Raw genomic sequence first — 20,215 nt, 5'->3', positions numbered from 1 at the left:
CAAAGCGGTTTTATGGGACAATGGTAGCTGCTTATTCATCATATTTATTTTGGAGCATTACTGAATTCTTAGGTTCAATTCCAGAAAAGTTAGCCGTGTTAGCCTGTAGTAGCAAAATAGTAAAGAGTCCATAGCACCTTTAAGACTAACCAACTTTATTGTAGCATAAGCATTCGAGAACCATAGTTCTCTTTGTCAGATGCATCTGACAAAGAGAACTATGGTTCTCGAAAGCTTATGCTACAATAAAGTTGATTAGTCTTAAAGGTGCTACTGGACTCTACTATTTAGGTTCACTTGACATTCTGAAATGTATGGAACATTTCACGCTGTTTAGTGACTGAGGCAAACTAAACTTTGCAGTGTCTCATATTCAGACAGTCAAAAATTGCTAGAATTTACCTTCTAAATTTACCTTCCTGTACCAATGTTGCCCCTTCCAACAATTAGGGCAATGCTGGTATGTGGAGGAGCTAGGGTTGCCAGGCCCCTCCATCTCCCAATGGGGGATTGGGGCCTGGCTCTTACCTTTGAGAAGTGACATCATCACTCAGCCCTGGGAACATGCCCACACTCTGCAGGGGCTTGGGTTGGGGGCTGCTGTGGTGTGCAGGAACGCTCCTGCCCTCCACAGCAGCCCAAATCGCACCCACAGATCGGGCCCATTTTGAGGAGCTGTGAAGTGCAGGAGCGCTCCTGCACTCCGCAGCACCTGAAATGGGCCCGTTTTGGCACAGATCGGGCCCATTTTGAACTGCTGTGGAGTGCAGGAGTGCTCCTACGCTCTGCAGCAGCCTGCAGCACCCATTTTGGCATGGATTGGGCCCATTTTGGGCTGCTGCAGAGCTCAGGAGTGCTCCTGCCCTCTGCAGTGGCCCCGGTCCGGGCCAAAATGGGCCCAATCCTGGTGGCTGCTGCACACGGGAGCATGCAGCAGTGTAGGGGAGTGTGTACAGAAGGTGCACGCCCCCCGCTGGCCAGGAAAGTGGGGGTGGGGTGTGTGGAGTGGGGCAGGGAATCCCCTGCCTCCACTGGGGGTCTGGCATCCCTATGAGGAGCTATAATGAAGGCTTCTCCCATGTGGCAAAAGCCTTTAGATCTTGTGTGAGGATTGTCAACTCCTGCTTGGGAAATACCTGGAGATTTGGGGTAGAGCTTGGGAAGGGTGGGATTTAGGAAGGAGAGGGACCTCAGCAGAGTGTATTGCCATAAAGCCCACCCTCTAAAGCAACCATTTTCTCCAGGGGAAGTGATCTCTGTTGGCTTGTGATCAGTTGTAATTCTGGGAGATTTCCAGCCCCCTTCTAGAGGCTAGCAACTGTACTTGGGTATTGTAGTTCTCATAGAAGGGGGCTCTTATAATTACAAGTATATTTCTCTGTCTCAAAAATGGGATGATACAGCTCTTCCATGATTTCTTTCATGTCTAAACTGATTTGTTACACTGTCTTATGGAACATGTTAACATTTTTTTTAAGTCAGTATTATGTGGTCCTAGAAAACACTTTACTGTTTCCTAAGTTGTTAAAACACAACCACTGGGTTGATATGGGAGGGAAGGAATGGTGAGTAATAAGGAAATTCTGGCTAATTAGTGATATGTTGGTATACATGAGTCTGAAGAGGAGAAAGTTCATGATTAGAATAATGCCCTGCAGAACTGGAAAATGCTTTGCTCTTACATTTATCATATAGCAAACTCTCAGAGCAGGAGATATCTTTAGTATATATATCTCAAAGTTTAAATGAAGTAGAAGCCTGAAAAATCAACGAGTTAAAGATGATGAAAAGGAAGGGAATTCCACTGGATCCAGGGCTCATTTGGAGGCAGAATGCACTGGAATGGCATTCCGGTAGATTTGAAAAGAGGTCACGTGAGTTTTGGCCCTGCCCACGTGATTCCTTTTCCTCCAAGTGCAAGCCAAGTGGTGCTGGACTCCAAAGGAATGTAAGCTGCTTGGATTCATTCTGTTCTGTTGCTTTACTTTCATTTGTGACTCGTGGGGGGGGGAGAGAAAATGAGTGAATGAGTGCAAGCCGAGTGGTGCTGGGCTCCAAAGGAATGCAAGCTGCTTGGATTCATTCTGCTCTGCTGCTTTACTTTCATTCGTGACTCGGGGGGGGGGGGAGAGAAAATTCGTGAATGAGTGCAAGCCGAGTGGTGCTGGGCTCCAAAGGAATGCAAGCTGCTTGGATTCATTCTGCTCTGCTGCTTTACTTTCATTTGTGAGTCGTGGGGGGGGGGGGAGAGAGAGAGAGAGTGAGTGAATGAGTGCAAGCCGCGTGGTGCTGGGCTCTAAAAGAATGCAAGCTGCTTGGATTCATTCTGCTCTGCTGCTTTACTTTCATTTGTGAGTCGTGGGGGTGGGAGAGAGAGAGAATGAGTGGATGAGTGCAAGCCGAGTGGTGCTGGGTTCCAAAGGAACTCAAGCTGCTTGGATTCATTCTGCTCTGCTGCTTTACTTTCATTTGTGACTCATGGGGGGGAGAGAGAGAGAATGAGTGGATGAGTGCAAGCCGAGTGGTACTGGGCTCCAAAGGAACGCAAGCTACTTGGATTCATTCTGCTCTGCTTCTTTCATTTGTGACTCGTGAGGGGGTGGGGAGAGAGAGAGAAAATGAGTGAATGAGTGCAAGCTGAGTGGTGCTAGGCTTCAAAGGAATGTAAGCTCCTTGGATTCATTCTGCTCTGCTGCTTTACTTTTATTTGCGACTCGTGAGGGGGGGAGAGAAATTGAGTGAATAATTGCAAGCCGAGTGGTGCTGGACTCTAAAGGAATGTAAGCTGCTTGGATTCATTCTGCTCTGCTGCTTTACTTTCATTCGTGACTCGGGGGGGAGAGAGAAAATTAGTGAATGAGTACAAGCCAAGTGGTGCTGGGCTCCAAAGGAATGCTAGCTGCTTGGATTAATTTTGCTCTGCTGCTTTACTTTCATTTGTGACTCGTGGGGGGGGGGGAGAGAGAGAGAGAGAGAGTGAGTGAATGAGTGCAAGCCACGTGGTGCTGGGCTCTAAAAGAATGCAAGCTGCTTGGATTCATTCTGCTCTGCTGCTTTACTTTCATTTGTGAGTCGTGGGGGTGGGAGAGAGAGAGAATGAGTGGATGAGTGCAAGCCGAGTGGTGCTGGGCTCCAAAGGAATGTAAGCTGCTTGGATTCATTCTGCTCTGCTGCTTTACTTTCATTTGTGACTCGTGAGGGGGGGGAGAGAGAAAATGAGTGAATGAGTGCAAGCCGAGTGGTTCTGGGCTCCAAAGGAATGTAAGCTGCTTGGATTCATTCTGCTCTGCTGCTTTACTTTCATTTGTGACTTGTGAGGGGGGGCAGAGAGAGAGAAAATGAGTGAATGAGTACAAGCCGAGTGGTGCTGGACTTCAAAGGAAAGTAAGCTGCTTGGATTCATTCTGCTCTGCTGCTTTACTTTCATTTGTAGTTAATGAATGAGGGACAACACCCACAGAATACCAAAAATCAATTTCATATATTGATACACAATTTCAAATATTCCACAAAATATACAAAGTGCAAAGTGCTCATAAATACTTAAACATATTTATACAAAATTAGTCTCTTATACAATTTCATATGTGTGGAGAGCAACACCGCCTTTACCGGGATGCAGGAATTATTTGTTTCCCTTAATGTCTATTATTGATGGTGCTAAGCTCCTGAAGAAGCAGGCGCGAAATCTGTTCGCAGCCGGCCTCAGATTGAGAGCATTCCATCGGGGTACGCCTTATGGCTATATCCTTGCCTTAAGAAACAGACCAGTCTGGCGTTACATACTCCATGGGAAGTACACCATTCCATCGTGAGAAACATTGGAAAAAAACTCTAAATAGATTATTGCTTGGGAATTTAAAGGAAAACATAAGAGAAGCTTTTGGACTTTAAGCAGTTTTGGAGGGAGTTGACGTCTTCCGGTTCATTTATGAAAGATTCAGTATGAAATTGTATAATGAGACTAATTATACAATTCATTGACTACTTTATACAGATACAGCCATTTTCCTTTGCACTTTACTTTCATTTGTGACTGGGGTGGGAGAGAGAGAGAGAAAATGAGTGAATGAGTGCAAGCTGAATGGTGCTGGGCTCCAAAGGAATGTAAGCTGCTTGGATTTTTCAGGTTGTCCAAGTCTGCAGTGTCTTTCATGTTCTTTTATTCTTGTCTGGATGCTACGCTTTGTGGTCCCGATGTAAACTTGTCCACAGCTGCAGGGTATACGGTATACTCCTCCAGAGGTGAGGGGGTCTCTACTGTCTTTTGCTGATCGTAGCATTGGACAACCTGAAAAATCAGCAGTGGCTGAACATAGCCTAACTCAAGCAGGGCACAGTATCTTATTCCAGGACGCCAAAATACTGGACAACACTTCCAACTACTTTGTCAGACTGCACAAGGAAGCCATTGAAATTCACAAGCATAAGCAAAACTTCAACAGGAAAGAAGAAACCTTAAGAATGAACAGAGCATGGTTTCCAGTTCTGAAAAACACCAGGCTAACAAAACACTCTATACTCAACAATAGCCCTGCAGAGAAGATTAGCACATCAAACCCCAATCCATATGCAAAAGAACCTCCTCAGGATACAGTGAAGCCTCCCTCCATTAGCTTTCCACACCCTGGAAAACTCTTACAGGATGACTCAGCTCAACCCCACCCCTCCTGAGTAGGTATAAATTACCTGCCAATATCTTCTCCATACTGTGACACTGAGAGATCTCTGTCTTTTGGTGCTACACCTCTGAAGATGCCAGCCACAGCTGCTGGCGAAACGTCAGGAACTACAATGCCAAGACCACGGCAATACAGCTCGGAAAACCCACAACAACCATCATGCATGTAGAATGTCTACAAATTTAAGCACTTATATCAGACCTTAAATGGTTTTAAATAATGTACTGTGCTAATGCAATCCAGTATGAGAACACAGTCAAACTCTTTCAGTGGTCTCAGATAAATTAGTATGAAATGTCTGCTAAATGATGTTGCTCAAAGAACCAGTGACTTGCACTTTGGAAATCTGTACTTGAGCCCAGTTTCAGATGCAAGGATATAATTTACCATGTCTAAGCCTCATTTCTAGTTTTTGATCTATACAACTGGAATAATGATTTATCTAATTAAATTGTTATGAAATAATTATGAGATTTTGCATGCTTGTCTGATGATCAATATTGCAGTGCTTTTTACGTCTAAAACTAACAAAAGAGAAGAAGGCAGTGAAATGGAAGGAATTCATCTCCTAGTTTCTTTGAATGATTTACCATGGATCTTGTAAAACCTCTTGCTGCTTTACTGTTGAGTGCTTCAGAGTTAATTAAATTCACTAATTGAAGTGTTTTTTAAATTCAAGTAATATGAGCCCTTCTTTGAAGTACCAAATTAGCAAAATGCTTTTTGAGTAGGAATGTGTGTGTTAGAAAATAATTATTATGCTTGGATAGAGAAAACTGCTGTTCTAAAAATGAATATTTTATTTAGGTTCCTAGGTTTAATGGACTCTGATCCCTCTCTCTGACTTAAAAAAGGGCAGAAATTGTTGACAGATTCCAGTTGGAATAGTTAAATAAAAAACTCTAAGCATGGCACTAGTCGGATTGCATAAAGTATACAAAAAGGTGAACTGAAATGGCCTAATGCTAGGGGCATATTGCATTGGATCTCGCAGTTATGTTAACACAGTGGCACTTTGCTCTGGTGCAAGAAGCCTTTCCCTCATGCAAGAGGCTGTTCCATCAGCAGGGAAGAAGAATGCGTCTTTCGCTGAAGGGCTGCTGTAGGGGTGGGGCCATGGTTCAGTGGCAGAACATTTCCTTGGCAAAAAGTTCCAGGGTCCAATCCCCAGAATCTGTAGTTAAAGGCAGGGCTTTTTTTCTGCCAGAACAAGTGGAACTCTGTTCTGGCAGTTCTCCAAAGAGATCACATGATCATGTGTTCTCCTCCCCCTCTTTCAACCAGCCCTCACCCTATGTGTTCATGATGTTGTGTCTTCTGTTGCATATCCTCCCTTCAAACTCTCCCTGGTAGTTATGTTAAGGACCTTGTAATTCTCCTCTTTTTATTTTGATACCTCTTTATTGACTTAACAATGAAAAAGGACATATTGTTTTTAATCAGTCCCTGCAGGCCAGATGAAGTGGAGGAGGGTTAAAAATTAAAGAGCCCTTTCTGTGTGTGATCTGAATTGACTGGAGCTTTGTGGCACAAAGTAGCACGTGGGCAATAAAGGGGTTAACAATGTAGTTGGACCTGTGCAGTATGGGAGTTGTAGGCAATAAGGATTCTGGGAGCTGTAGTAAAACACTGTGCAGCTTCCTGTAATGACCAGTCCCAGAGACATGAGGGGAGATAGTTCTTTCAGCACAGTCTGATTTTCTCCTACTAAATGCAGCAAATGGCCCTGAATGAGGAGCTGCTTTTAAAAATGTATTTTTAGTTTGCTTAAAAATACAACTTCAGACCCAAATTGAATACTTCCCACTTGACTGAGTTTACATATAAAAATGAATTTCTTAATGGAGGGTAATTTTTCTATTTTTCCTCTTATTATTATCCTCTCATTTTTTGTACCTATAAAATATTCAATTAAAGCTACAGTCCATATTACTGGAAAATATATGTTTACCTGGCTGAGATCTGTGAATAAAAATGTTACACTCCTTTTAGGTTTTGTTTATTTCCCATTCTAGTCTGGAGCTGACTGTGGGTATTGAAATGTTTATTTGCTAGCTTTTTGTTCATGAATAAAATATGTGAGACTGCTGTTACATTTGGATTTAATTAGCAGCAAAGTGAGAGATTGCTGTCTTGGAAGGCAACAGATTTTGTAGTGTTCCTTTGTGGCAATAATGCTGGTGATACATATGTAGGATTTAAATGCTGTGATTTATTCAAGTCCCCAACCTGCTTCACCAAAATTAATGGCAGTTTCCCTTGGCATAGCTTAGAGCATAACAGTTTAAATGGATTTTAAATGACTAGATTAAATTGCTTCCATTTTTCTCTTTTGAGCTTTTCTTCACAGACCTGTCTAATTAAAGGGAAAATACGAAGCTCTTCATTTTCATCAGATTAAAATGACCTAGAATGTCATCACTCTTTGGGGGTTTCTCCCAGCATTGAAATATGGAATTAGGCGGTTTTTATAGCTGGATTTATGGTGGCATATATATAAAGGAAGTTCTTAACTTGCTCTGATGCATGGTAATTTAATTATCCTCCAACAATGGCCAGAAATAAAACCAGTGGAATGTTAGAAAGCAATTGTGCCATGCAAACCAATTTGCGTGACTAGTAAATATATACAAATGGCTTACCACATAGAACAGCCACAATAGGTGGCAAGTTCCCGTTATCTTCAGGGGTGATAGTATGAAGTAGTTAATAATATCTAACAAGGCACTGCTGGTTACAGCTGCAACGTTTTAGATGTGTTTGTGGGCGCTGTCAATTGTTTGTACTATTTAATTGGTGTTTTAGTAAGATTGTTTTAGTAAGATTGATGTCATGGACCAACATGGCCCAGCAGACCAGAGAGACTCAGAGGACTCTTCTGAGGGAGAGGCAGCTGGCAAACCTGACCCAGATCCACAGCCAGTGGCAGAGGCACTGCAGGAGGAGCAGGGCCAGATTTAGATGAAGAGAGGCCCTAGGCTACTCCACTTGTGAGGCCCCTCCCAATCCCCCACCCTCACTACTAGAAGAAAATGGAAGAGTGTTATAAACAAAATTGAGTGAAGCCAAGGATGATGACGGGTTTTTAAAAATCTGCAATTCACAATTTCTCCTCTAAAGGACATAAGATGTTATTGTTAAATACCATAGTGATTGTAAAAAAATTCATAAATGTTAAAATTAACACTGAAAAACTTTTGCAATAACTGAACTTTATAAACCTTTTGTGGAATAAGCATTAATTTTTAGGAAAATGAAGTTGTAATGTTATTCTTAAAAAAACAAACCTTGAGTTTACAAATTATATTGCCTGGGAAGTGTAAATAATATGATCGTGATTACCTGACAGTATGGCACTTTTAGAATCAACTTTATGTTGTCATTAAACAGTCAGTTTTAAAATACATATTAAGAAGTAAACTACCACCATCAAATACAGTAAGACTAAAAATGTTTTTTTCTAGCCTTTTCTAGCAAAATCATCCAAAACTTCATCAAAATTTGTTTGTCTAAGTTTGTCATTTTCAATGTACAGAATGCTCAGTGTGGACAACCTCTCTTGAGACATCGTGGCCCGTAATTCATTTTTTATTCTTTTGAGTCTTGAAAAACTCCTCTCTCCTGAGCAGTTAGTGACCATAAAGCTAAGAAACAGCTGCAAGATTGCTTCCACGTTAGGAAAGGCCATCTGAATTTTTTCCTTGTATATAATTTGATAAAGGTCTGTATGAGACAGAGTGCTCTTCTGTAAGCCTATGGCTTTGTCTCATGTACAGGTGAATGTGCAAAAGTTCATCAATAAGTTTCAGGTCAATATCTTCTGGGTATGCTTCCATCAACAGTTCAACACCTTGCTGAATTTCTTGCTTAGATGCTGTCAGATTAGCAAGAATGGAAAACAATTGTGCAACATCACTGTACACAGTACTTCTCTTTAAATTGGCTTCAAGTGCATCTAATATAGGAATAAAGGATTTTATCCTAAACTTATCTCTTGAAGAAAGCGCATCTAAGGCATCAGGTGCACTTCTGTCATTTCTTTGCTGTTCCCTTACTCTTTGTCTCCTTTTTTTGTAGTTAACATTTGGCAAGGTGGGTTTTGCTTGTTTCTCAAGCTCATCAAAATCTTCTCTAATTTTCCTTAAAAAACCCAGAAGTGAACAGTACAAACTTGCACAAGAACTCAATAACGGGTCTGATTTCTGAAGGGCTTTGCTGACCTTGTGAAAATGACCTAGTACATGAGTCCAAAAATGCAGCATAAACACAAATTCCAGTTCTTCCATTTTCTGCAAAAGATTGTTAGCTTGAAGCCTGGTCTCCCCCTTCCCATTAACATCAGAGTACAAATGACTGAGGGCATCAGTGATAGCACTGTAACTTTCCAAAACAGCTTCTGTGGCTTTTGCGTGTGCGTCCCACCTAGTGTCTGACAAATATTTAGGCACTTTTGACTGAGGTGGCAAAAATGATTTTAGAACTGCCCATCTCTTTGTGGAGGATGAAAAGAAGGTACACATTTTATTGATAATGCCAAAACAGTTCACTGCATCAAGGCAGCAATCCACAGCTGAATGGCCCACCAGATTTAAAGAGTGACCTGCGCATGGAATAAATCTTGCAAATTGGGTTTTTTGATGATTTTTTGCTGCATACCATTGTACTTACCAGCCATGTTGGCAGCGTTGTCGTAAGACTGCCCGCGGCATTTTCTAAGTCAATTTCAAGTTCAGTAGTGAAATAGGTGAACAATAAATCAGCCATGCTTTCTCCTGAGTGGTCTTTTAGCTCAAGGAAAGTTAAAAATCTCTCAGTTGGCAAACCATCTTTAGGTGATACATATCTGATAACTAAAGTCAACTGATCAGTATGTGAAATGTCAGGAGTGGAATCTACTGAAAAGCTGAAATATCCAGCCTTTCTCACATCAGCCAGAATTGCATCCTTAACTTTTTTTGCCATGAGTTGAATAATTTCCTCTCATACAGTTTTTGACAAATAAGAGGGATTGCCTGATCCAGAATGTCCATACCGATTGATATGAGCAAGGAAAAATGGATCAAATTTTGCCAGTAGTTCTAAAAGACCAAGATAATTGGCATTATTTGGAGATCCAAAGTGTTCATTGTCTCTCCTCTGAATGGTAAGCCTCATTCTACAAGAGTGCATATTACAGCAATAATTCTCTCCATGACATGCCACCAGTACTGCTGTTCTGCTTTTATTTGTTCCTCTAGCTTGGAAGTTAATGTTTGCCCTTGCTTCCTTGTTAGGTAGGCCAACATGGCATTCCAATGCTTCTCTGAGTTTTCATGAGTTTGGATAAGAAGTAGCTAAAGCTGTGGAAGAAGATACAAGGTTTGGACAGAGTTTACAAACAAAGCAATAAATCTGGCCTTTTGAGGGAGAATATACAAGCCACTCTGCTATATGTTTCCCCATTTGCTTTTGTTGAATAAAAAAGAGCTTTTGTGCAAAACCTGGACTGCTTTTTGTACACTCTCTTGGAATTTGAAAATGGTCCACAATGATGCAGAACTTGAGAGGGACCCCTCTCTATCCAATAGGATACTTCCTTGTGTGATAATTCTGACCACAAACCAACATCTGTTACAGTAGATCTATGTTTGGCATTATCTTTATCTGCATCTGAAACACCTTGGACTTGGCCTATCTTACCAGGTGTGTGAACTGCAAAATCTGACTATTTACATTATTTTCTTGTGGCTCTTTAGCCTCTCCCTGTCCACTAAGTGACTCTTGAATTAGTTCTATATTTTCAGTTTGAGCCAGCATCATGGCTGCTTCCTCATAATCAGCTTGCTGTTCCACATCCTGCTTCGCTGTTTCTCTTTCAGGGAGGTTTTTGTCTGCTTGCATGTCAGTAGTTGGCTCAGGCTGGATAGCTTCACTGCTGGCTCTTGTTGCTTCAATGAGTGGTTGATGCACGAAAGCAGTGATTGGTCTTAACTTCATTACCATAGCGTTTTCAAGTCTCTGTCTCTTGCGCTTGTTTGCTTTCAAATCTTTTACTCATGCTCAGATTAGAATTAAAATTAAAATTTATCTTCAGCTGGATAAACACATGGATCAGAGGTCCATCAGTGGCTATTGGCACAAGGTATAGATGGTTGCTGCTGAAGGTTTACAGAATTCAGTTTGGCACCTGCACATTTTTGGGCTTTTTCCCTCCCAGGACCCTTCTTAAGGCACTGGTAGCGGGCAGAGCGGGGGAGACTCTGTGGCCAGAGCACCAGACTGGGGTTTTAAACAAAGAACAAAGATTTTATTGACTATTTACAAGTAACAGGATTTTAAACACAAAAAGGCACTTTAAATCAAATACAGAAAGGAAAACACCACCAGGCACAAAAAAAAAAAAGACAAAATGCAGTTCCTCTGTCCCTGAACTGATCCCTATGCTTATTTTCCCTCAGGATGAGGTTCAGTTACCAACCTGCAGCCTCGCCTCCTGCCTTCTACAGGTAGTTCTGGTTCCCTCTGAGGATCCCTTCCCACTGCTGCCTTCCCTTATCCCCAAGGCCTCTCTCTGCCTGTGGGCAATCTGCAGCAAGAGCCTCCTGGCCTCTCTGAGGGTTGCAGGACAACTCCCCCCTCCCAGGCTGGCTGGAGCATTTATATCTTCTGACATTTGATTCCTATACCACCCTTCAGGACAACTTAACAACCACTCAGAGCAGTTTACAAAGTATGTGATTATTATCCCCACAACAGTTACTCTGTGAAGTGAGTAGGGCTGAGAGAGCTCTGGAAAAGCTGTGACTGTCCCAAGGTCACTCAGCTGGCTTCAAGTGGAGGAGTGGAGAATCAAACCCAGTTGTCCAGATTAGAGACCCACCACTCTTAGCCATTCCACCAAACTGGGTAGAGCAGCAATCTCTCAACACCAGCTTCTGGGAGCTTCCTAATAGATAAAAACAAAACTATTGCAATGTAGTCCTTACAACTCCCAACCTTTAGAAATGACTCAGAAGGATGTCAGTCATAAAAGAGGGGGTTGAAAGTTGCAGAGAGTTTCAAGAGAATCAGTCCTCTCTCTTGGTATCTTGGCAAAGGTCATCCACTAGGTTAGTGGTTCCCAACCTTTTCAGTATAGTGATCCACAAAGTCCAAATTTCCTTTGTATGGTTACCCATTCAGGGCTGGCCCAAGAGATTGAGAAGGCACTGTGCGAAGGGGTGCCAAGTAAAGGAGATGCGGGAAGATGGCAGATATTGTCAAAAGGTGGGTAGCAAGTGGCTCAATGCAGTACATCTCTCACAGTAGATAGAGGGCAGTGAGGCACTGCAGGGGCTGGGCAAGAGAATGGGCTGCTAAGGGGCAGTGTCAAGACAGAGTCTATGCTCTCTCCTCTCAGTTTTCCATTTGCTGTTCTGCTCCCACCTACTCTCCAGCCTTTCCCTATTTTCTTCCACCTATTATTGTAGTTACTTCTTGCCAGACAGTTCCCTCCATTATTGTTGCAAAGGGCTATGTGAGAATGTGAGAAAGTGGCAAGGAAGAAGAGCAGAGAAAGAGAAGGGTGCAAAGGGCAGGAGCCACCATTAGGAATGGCTGGCCTGAGACCTACTTTCAGAGGCTTCATGAATAGGGATGTGCAAAAAAAAAAAATTGGGTTTCCCCTTTTTTCCCCTCCCATCAGGTGAAATAAGTGGCGAGGGGGAGAGTTCAAACCCCACTGGGTTTGTGGCAGGCCCTTTAAACTCCATCTGGGTCATGGGAGACCCCCCCCATGTGACCCAAGTGAAGCATGGAAGGGCTCTTTCACCGCTGCTTGCAATGCTCCCAGCGCTGCTTGCCAATAGTGCTGGGAGCATTCTTCCCTTTAACTCTCCCCCTTTCCAGCTGGCTGGAGGGGGGCGTTTAAAGAGGAAAATGCTCCTGCAACCCAGCTGAAGTTTAAAAGGTCCCAAAACTTCCCGACAAGCGGCTGTGTCAGGGGTGAAATGCTCCTTTTCCTGCTGCTGCAGTGCATCAGGGAGAAGGGCATTTCACCCCGGCAGGGTGCACTCAACCACTTGTCAGGGAAACCCCTGACAAGCAGCTGAGTCAGGGATTTAAATGTCCCTCTTTGTGCTGCTGCACAGCAGCACGGAGAGGGAAATTTAAATCCTGGCAAGCTACACTCAGCTGCTTGTCAGGGAAATCCCTGACAAGCGGCTGAGTTGGGGGTGAAATGCCCCTCTCCTTGCTGCTGTGCAGCGGCAGGAAGAGGGGCATTTCACCCCGGCAGGCTGTCCTCCGCTGCTTTTCAGGGAAACCCCTGACAAGCGGCTGAGTCGGGGATTTAAATGTCCCTCTTCGTGCCACTCCCCAGCAGCACAGAGAGGAAAATTTAAACTCCGGCAGGCTGCACTCAGCCGCTTGTCAGGGAAACCTCGACAAACAGCTGATCGGCGGTTTAAATGTCCCTCTCCCTCCCGCTGTGCAGTGGTATTGAGAGGGACATTTCAACCCCTTGACCCGAAGCTACACAAATAGCTTCAGGAATCTGATTTGGGGTTTCCAAAATGGCCTTGGTATACTGAGGCCATTTCGGAAATCCCGAATCTTTGCAAATCAGGTCCAATTTGGGTATTTTTCCTGAATTGGAAACCCCAAGTGCACACCCCTGTTCATGAGGCACTTTTAGGCCTTACCTGCAGGTTGGGAAACTCTGCACTGGGATGACCAAAGCACAGGTCTGATAAGATTAAAGTATTTTACAAGACTTTTATTTTTTTTACTAAAATAGAAATCATTTCCTCATGCTGTTCCTAGGTAGAAAACAGTCATCTCTTTTTTTCCAGTAGGTTATTGTCTTTTCCAATTCAAGCAGGTCTACCTTATCATTACTTACCACAAAGATTTACCTTTGAGATTATTCCTTTCAAAGTATAGCTTTCCTATTTGCCACCCCAGCCGGAAGGAAGAGACAGACACAGGCTTGGAATTAAAGGGCCGTTTATTAAATGACCATAACATAAACAAGGCAAGGGCCAACTAAGCGGTACAGGTCAAGCCCTGGGGTCAACTCCGGACCTCCGCCTTGACCTGTCTGGGCGATCCCCACGCCCCCGGGTGTAGGCCATCCTTTGAATGGCTGCAACCCGGGCTGCCAGGCCATGGATCCCCATTGAAGCACCTATTACGCCACAGCCGCAAAGCATGAGGGTAGGCCTTGTATTGAGGATCCCTGCAGGTTTCTGCCAGCGTACGGTAGCCACAACCAGGCATACCGCCCTTAATGGCAGCCCTGTCCCCACTCACGGGGAAGTGCCACAGGGTGCTCACCAGCCCGTACCCTATTCCCAAAATCTCCTGCCAATGACAGAACAAACCCCTACGGCACCACCGCAAATACCTCACACACTGCCATTAGTGCAAGGTAGGCGAAAAAACCTTCCTTTCCCGTGGCCAATCTGGGAAAAAAGGTAAAAATTCCTACCCGGCTCTGGAACAGCAGCCAGCTAGTCCTGCACTAAAACAGGGAGAGGTGGGTGGGCCGAGCTCTTGCAAAACTGCGGCCAGGGGAAGACGGAGCCGCCGAAAAACGGCCCTTGGCTCCGCCCCCTGGCCAATGCCCGGATGCCCGGGAAGGAAGGGAGCCTGCCTCCTTTCCTCCGGGCGGGGCGGCAAACGGAGACTCCCTGCCGAGGCTGTGAGCAGCCGCAGGGTGAGTCTTCTTGCCACCCCAGCCAGAAGGAAGAGACAGACACAGGCTTGGAATTAAAGGGCCGTTTATTAAATGACCATAACATAAACAAGGCAAGGGCCAACTAAGCGGTACAGGTCAAGCCCTGGGGTCAACTCCGGACCTCCGCCTTGACCTGTCTGGGTGATCCCCACGCCCCCCGGTGTAGGCCATCCTTTGAATGGCTGCAACCCTGGCTGCCAGGCCATGGATCCCCATTGAAGCACCTATTACGCCCCAGCCGCAAAGCATGAGGGTAGGCCTTGTATTGAGGATCCCCGCAGGTTTCTGCCAGCGTACGGTAGCCGCAACCAGGCATACCGCCCTTAATGGCAGCCCTGTCCCCACTCACGGGGAAGTGCCACAGGGTGCTCACCAGCCCGCACCCTATTCCCAAAATCTCCTGCCACCGCCAGGGTTAAGCCTCTGCTTAGACCCTCGCGCCCCACAGGTGGCCTAGTGCCACCCGAAGCCCTTGCCGCAGGTCATCCGTAAATATGTCATTGCCCTCTGGTGACAAATGCACACCATCGCCTCGGTAGAGGTGGGCAAATTCGGCCCTAATCTTGGGGTGTGGCACATAAACGCCCAAGCCTTGCCCCAAAGATTTCCCAATATCATGGTTGGCCTTACGCCGGGCCTTCTCTATGGCCGTGGGATTTAAAGCATCCCTCCAAACCCGTCTTTGTAGCATTTCCGACCAAATTATAAGCATGCTCGGCCATCGGCTGCTTATATATCTCAGGTCCGCAGCTACTTGCAATGACAGGGCTTTGCCCTTCATGAATCCCAGGTCATTACCACCCAGGTGAATGACCAGAATATGCGGGGGCGGACCCTTCCGTCCCCGAAACAGAAGGGGCAACAGGCCAGGCCATTTAAGGCCACGCCGGCCCTGCCACTCCACCATGGCCACAGCGCTCAATCCCAGCTGGGATCCAATCGGCTTGTTCTTGGCTTGATTGGCCGCCCAGAACACCATGCTGTGGCCACAAATCAGTATTCTCTTCCTCGCACGGCCCGACACGGCACCTGAGGAAAGAGCAATTAGTACGCCATTTAAAGTCAAGGCAGGGGCCGGATGTAGGCACAATATGCCCCCGACCGCCACCTGCCCACTCTCTGTATAGCCTGCTGAGGGTACCCCATCGCAGCTGCTGTCGAGGCTGCCCCAATCCGGAAGGAGTGGGTGCCGAATTTGACCCCTGACAGGCCAATTCTCTTAAGCGCCCTCTCTGTCACCACCCAAAACTGGTATTTAGTCAGTGGGGACTGATCTTCGTGGTGGAACAAGACCCCCTGGTCATCCCCACAAAGTGCGACATATTCCCTGAGGGCCTTAACGGGGCATAGCTCCTGCTCATTGCAAGAGTCGAGAAGCAAAGTGCTCCCTCGCTGTCGCTGGTCCGTCTTGGACCGCCTAATTGAAAGAGAGACTGTATCCCCTACAAATTTAACATCTTTGGCAGCCAGGGCACGGCCAGAAGCATCCTCACGGGACGAGGCCACTAACTCGCTGATTCGCAGAGCTCCAAAGAAGGCTGTCAAGGAAGCTGCATGGAACAGCTTCCTTTCAAATGCCAAGGAACATACCTCGCCCCAAGCGGTCCCCAGCCCCCTCAGAACAGAAGGGGAGATGGGCTGCCTGGGGTCACTTGGCATTCTAACTTCCCTGGCCCACCCCTCTAACATTTTTCTAATCCTGAAAACACCTGTGAATTCAGGGAGGCCGTGCGCCTTGCTGGCAAAGGCCAAAGCTGCCAACTGTCCCCTGATAGTTTGAACAGAAAGACCCTTCCCATGCTGCACTACACAAAAGTGCATCAGGTGTTCAGGAGGGATGGGCCACGACTGCTGGAGCCCCTCTGCTGCCCTGAATTTGTAGATCTGCCCTACCGCACGGTCGTAGGCCCAGCGTGTGCTGGGGGCAATGGACAGCTGGATGGCTCTATTTACTTCCGCCGTCCAAGCTCCCACAACTCCTGGGGCATCCTTGCTGGTTGCCTGTCGGCCCAAGGGGCAAGCTGCCAGAATTGTTCCATCTGTTGGCGAGACAAAGCGTCTGCCACACCATTGTTAACACCTGGAACGTGCCTGGCCCTAAACAAAATGTTCATCTGTAAACATTTCAATGTAAAGGCTCTTACCAGCCGCATCACCCTGGGGGACCGAGATGCCATGGTGTTGACCACATGCACCACAGCCAAGTTGTCACACCAAAAGTGGACCGCTTGGTTTGCCAGCTGAGACCCCCACAACCACACGGCCACTAACAAGGGAAAGAACTCCAAAAACGTAAGGTCTTTGGACAATCCCTGGGCTACCCAATCTGCGGGCCATTGGTCAGCACACCAATGCCCCCTGAAAAAGACTCCAAAGCCCGTAGACCCGGAGGCATCCGAGGTGACCTGGAGTTCAGCCTCTAACAGCAGATCTTCCCTCCAAAAAGTCACCCCATTAAATGTGGCAAGGAATTCCTTCCACACCAATAAATCCTCCCGCATCCCCTTGTTAATACGCAATCGATGATGGGGCAACCGCAAGTTCCCCATAGCATTGCACAGCCGCCTGAGGAAAACCCTCCCAGGCGCTACTGCCTTACAGGCAAAGTTTAAATGGCCAACCAATTGCTGTAACTCAAGGAGCGATACCTTGTCTCTACTCAAGCAGTCCTCCAACCTGGCTCTAAGGTCTACCACTTTCTCCAGTGGCAACCTCAAGGTCTGTTGAACTGTGTCCAGTTCAATGCCTAAAAACGTCAGGACAACAGCTGGTCCCTCCGTTTTCTCATGAGCCAGGGGAACCCCCAGTTCCTCCGCAAGCTCAATGAACCCTGCCAGTTGCCTGGCACACTGCCCCGTGCCAGCAGGCCCAGATACCATAAAATCATCTAAATAATGAACGGTGTCTGGGCAGGCACAGCGGCGACGCAACTCCCATTCCAGAAAGGAACTGAAGCGCTCAAAAGCAGAGCAAGATATGGAACACCCCATAGGAAGGGCCCTGTCCATATAAAACTTGCCCTCAAATGCAAAACCCAAAAGATCAAAGTCTACTGGGTGAACAGGGAGCAGGCGAAAGGCAGACTTGATATCGCACTTCGCCATCTCAGCTCCCACCCCACACTGGCGCACAACCTTGACTGCTTGGTCAAAGGAAGTGTAGTGCACCGAGCAGAGTTCATCGGGGATGCCATCATTCACCGATCTCCCTTTGGGGAAAGACAAGCGGTGAATGAGGCGAAACTCACCCGGCGCCTTCTTTGGCACCACCCCCAAAGGAGAGACCCTCAGGGACGGGACAGGTGGGGCATCAAAAGGCCCTAATACCCTGCCCTCAGCACACTCCCTCAAAATTTTACGTCGGACTACCTCTTCCATGCCAGCCACTGACCTAAGGTTGGCTGCCATGAAAGGTGTCCTGGGGCCCTGAAAAGGGATGCGAAATCCAAACCTAAAACCTAAAAGTAAATAGTCAGCATCCCTGTGCCTTGGATATACTTGCAGCAACCGCTCAAGTACCCTCAGCCTTACCGGGCTGGGCCCCTTTTCCAGGCCCTTGCTTACCCCCGCCGCCCCCAAAACGTTTCCCCCCCTGACCTCCCTGTCGTCCCCTCGGACAGGCAGAATGGGCATGGGGGCCGGCACAGTTGGGGCACTCGTGCCTAAATCTGCACACACGCCGGTTGCACACTCCTCTGGACGTGAAGTCCCAGCAGAGCAGCCGTGGTTGAACCTGCTGCCCCGCAGAGGTGCGGGAACCTGTACCCTGTGTGGGCCGAATAATCACGTGACCACTATCGGTCCTGTCCTCAATAATGGACTTGGAGGGGCCCATCACCTGGACCCAAAGTTGGATCAATATTTGATCCCAGGGAAGGCTCGGGGTCATAGCCGCACGCATGCGGAACTCCTCATCATAGCGTAGCCAAGCCACCCCCTCGAAGTTAGTATAAGCCCTGTATACAATATTCATATATTGAAACAGGGGGAGAGCCCTAGCAGGCTGCACCCTGGCCAAGACCCCCGCATAGATAAGGAACCCAGGCAGCCAGTGACCCCAGGACCTGTCAATCCGCCTGCGCCGGATCTTTTCCTTATCCCTGTCATCTATGTCATCTTTATCCTTCTTCTCCAGTTCCCTGAAGAGAAGGGTAAAAACGTCCACATATTCACCCCGTATAATTTTTTCCCGGGTTGCCTGGGTCAAATGATCACCCAGCGGCAATGCAGTGTCCCCGGGTGGCAAAGCACTATACGGGACAGTGCCATATGGGGAAAAGCCCAAAGGGGGGGAGCTCAAATGAGCCCCATACCCCCCCAGGGTGGAAAGAGGCATACCGTGGCTGCCCAGCCTGGTAGGCCCCCCATAGGCCGGTAAGCCATAAGGTTGATGGCCCGAGGCATAACCCGAACCCATAGGAAATGCCGCAGGAGGGGCGCCCTGGCCAAGAGAATCATGAGCAGGCCAGCCAGGCGTATGCAAGGGATAGGAAATCGGCTGGGATGCCCCAGCCACCTCCTGCTGCCCCACAACACCCCACGGGCAACTGGCCCCATGTTGAGGCATAGCCGACTTACCCTCAGGAAAAGGCGGCTCCACGGCTATGGCCACCTGACCTACATCATCCGTCACCTCCGCCTCGACCTCCAAAGTGCCCTCGGGTAACGCGGTCAAAGGACCCTCCTCTGCAGCCGCCTCCCTGGACGAGCCCTCCAGAGCAGACAGACGAGAGAAGAAATCATTATAAAATTCATTCCTGGGCACTTTCTTAGCGGCCCGCCGTGACCGCACCGGCGCCGCTAACAGCCCATGTCCTTTGACCCTCTCCAAGGCTGCAAGCCTCTCTAGAAGCTCACGCCTAGTGGGCCCACTGTCGTCCTCATCTGATGAGGAAATGGTAGGCGGGGGCTTCCTAACTGCAGGAAGCTTAGCCGGCTGCTTGCTCTTAGATGGGCCAGATCCCTTTTTGGAAGGCATTATAACTGTGTACGCGCCAGAAAACGTCCCAACCCAATTAATGAATTAATTATGTCTCACTGGCTCACAGCCTACCCTCTTAACCACTATTCAATGTCACAGGCTCACAGCTAAAGGCAGCAACCTATATGCTGACTACTTCAGCAGGTCACTGCTCCCCAACAGCCACCAGGTGGCGCTGCCTAGTCTCCCAGTGTAATAAGATGGATGCCCCCACAGCAGCCAGAAGCTCAGGGACAAAATGGATGCCACCAACTGCCACAAGTAATAAGGCAGGCAGAAGGCACAGTGACCCCTAAGTATGGGAAGAGGCCTCTTAAAGCCCCCAAACATGGGAATCCACAGCCCCCCAACCACCACCCGGGCCAGAAGAGCGGGATGGAGGGGAGGGGGGTGCAGGGAAATCGCTGTGTGTGCGTGCGTGTGCTTGTTTCGTTTTTTTTTTGTTTGTTTTTACATATACCCCCTGATTACAAGAAGGGACGGGCTTAACCGGCCCACTGGGGGGGCGGAAAGGTGCACAGGGATAACCCTCACACCTCCGCTCCTCCCAGAGATGCCGCCCCGCATGCAGCGAACGCTGCCGCAGCCCCCAGCATATAATAGCTGCCGCCGCCTTGAGGGCTCCGCCGCTGCCGCAAGAACTCCGCCGCCGCTGCCGCCGCAACGATGCCCCCTTCAAGTGGCCACAAACTGGCCGAAAACAAACAAGCGCCGCTCAAAAGCGGCCAGAAAGGAACCGCGGCTGCACAGGCAGCCCAAACGGCCTGCTCAGGCCACCCACGCGCTCGGAAGGAGAGAGAGGAAACACGTCCTCTCTCCTCCGAGCTCTTGCAAAACTGCGGCCAGGGGAAGACGG

At 47.4% G+C, this 20,215-nt stretch overlaps 1 protein-coding gene across 1 annotated transcript in view; it reads left to right on the top strand.

Moving 5' to 3' along the window:
* LOC129325992 (amine oxidase [flavin-containing] B-like) overlaps positions 1-20,215 on the top strand; it is a 99,751-nt gene that overhangs the window by 34,574 nt on the left and 44,962 nt on the right. The window lies entirely within an intron of this gene.

This window comes from Eublepharis macularius, chromosome 3 (genome assembly GCF_028583425.1).
Source record: "Eublepharis macularius isolate TG4126 chromosome 3, MPM_Emac_v1.0, whole genome shotgun sequence".
NCBI classification, from domain to species: Eukaryota; Metazoa; Chordata; class Lepidosauria; order Squamata; family Eublepharidae; genus Eublepharis; species Eublepharis macularius.
This window is presented reverse-complemented; position numbering and strand designations above follow the sequence as displayed.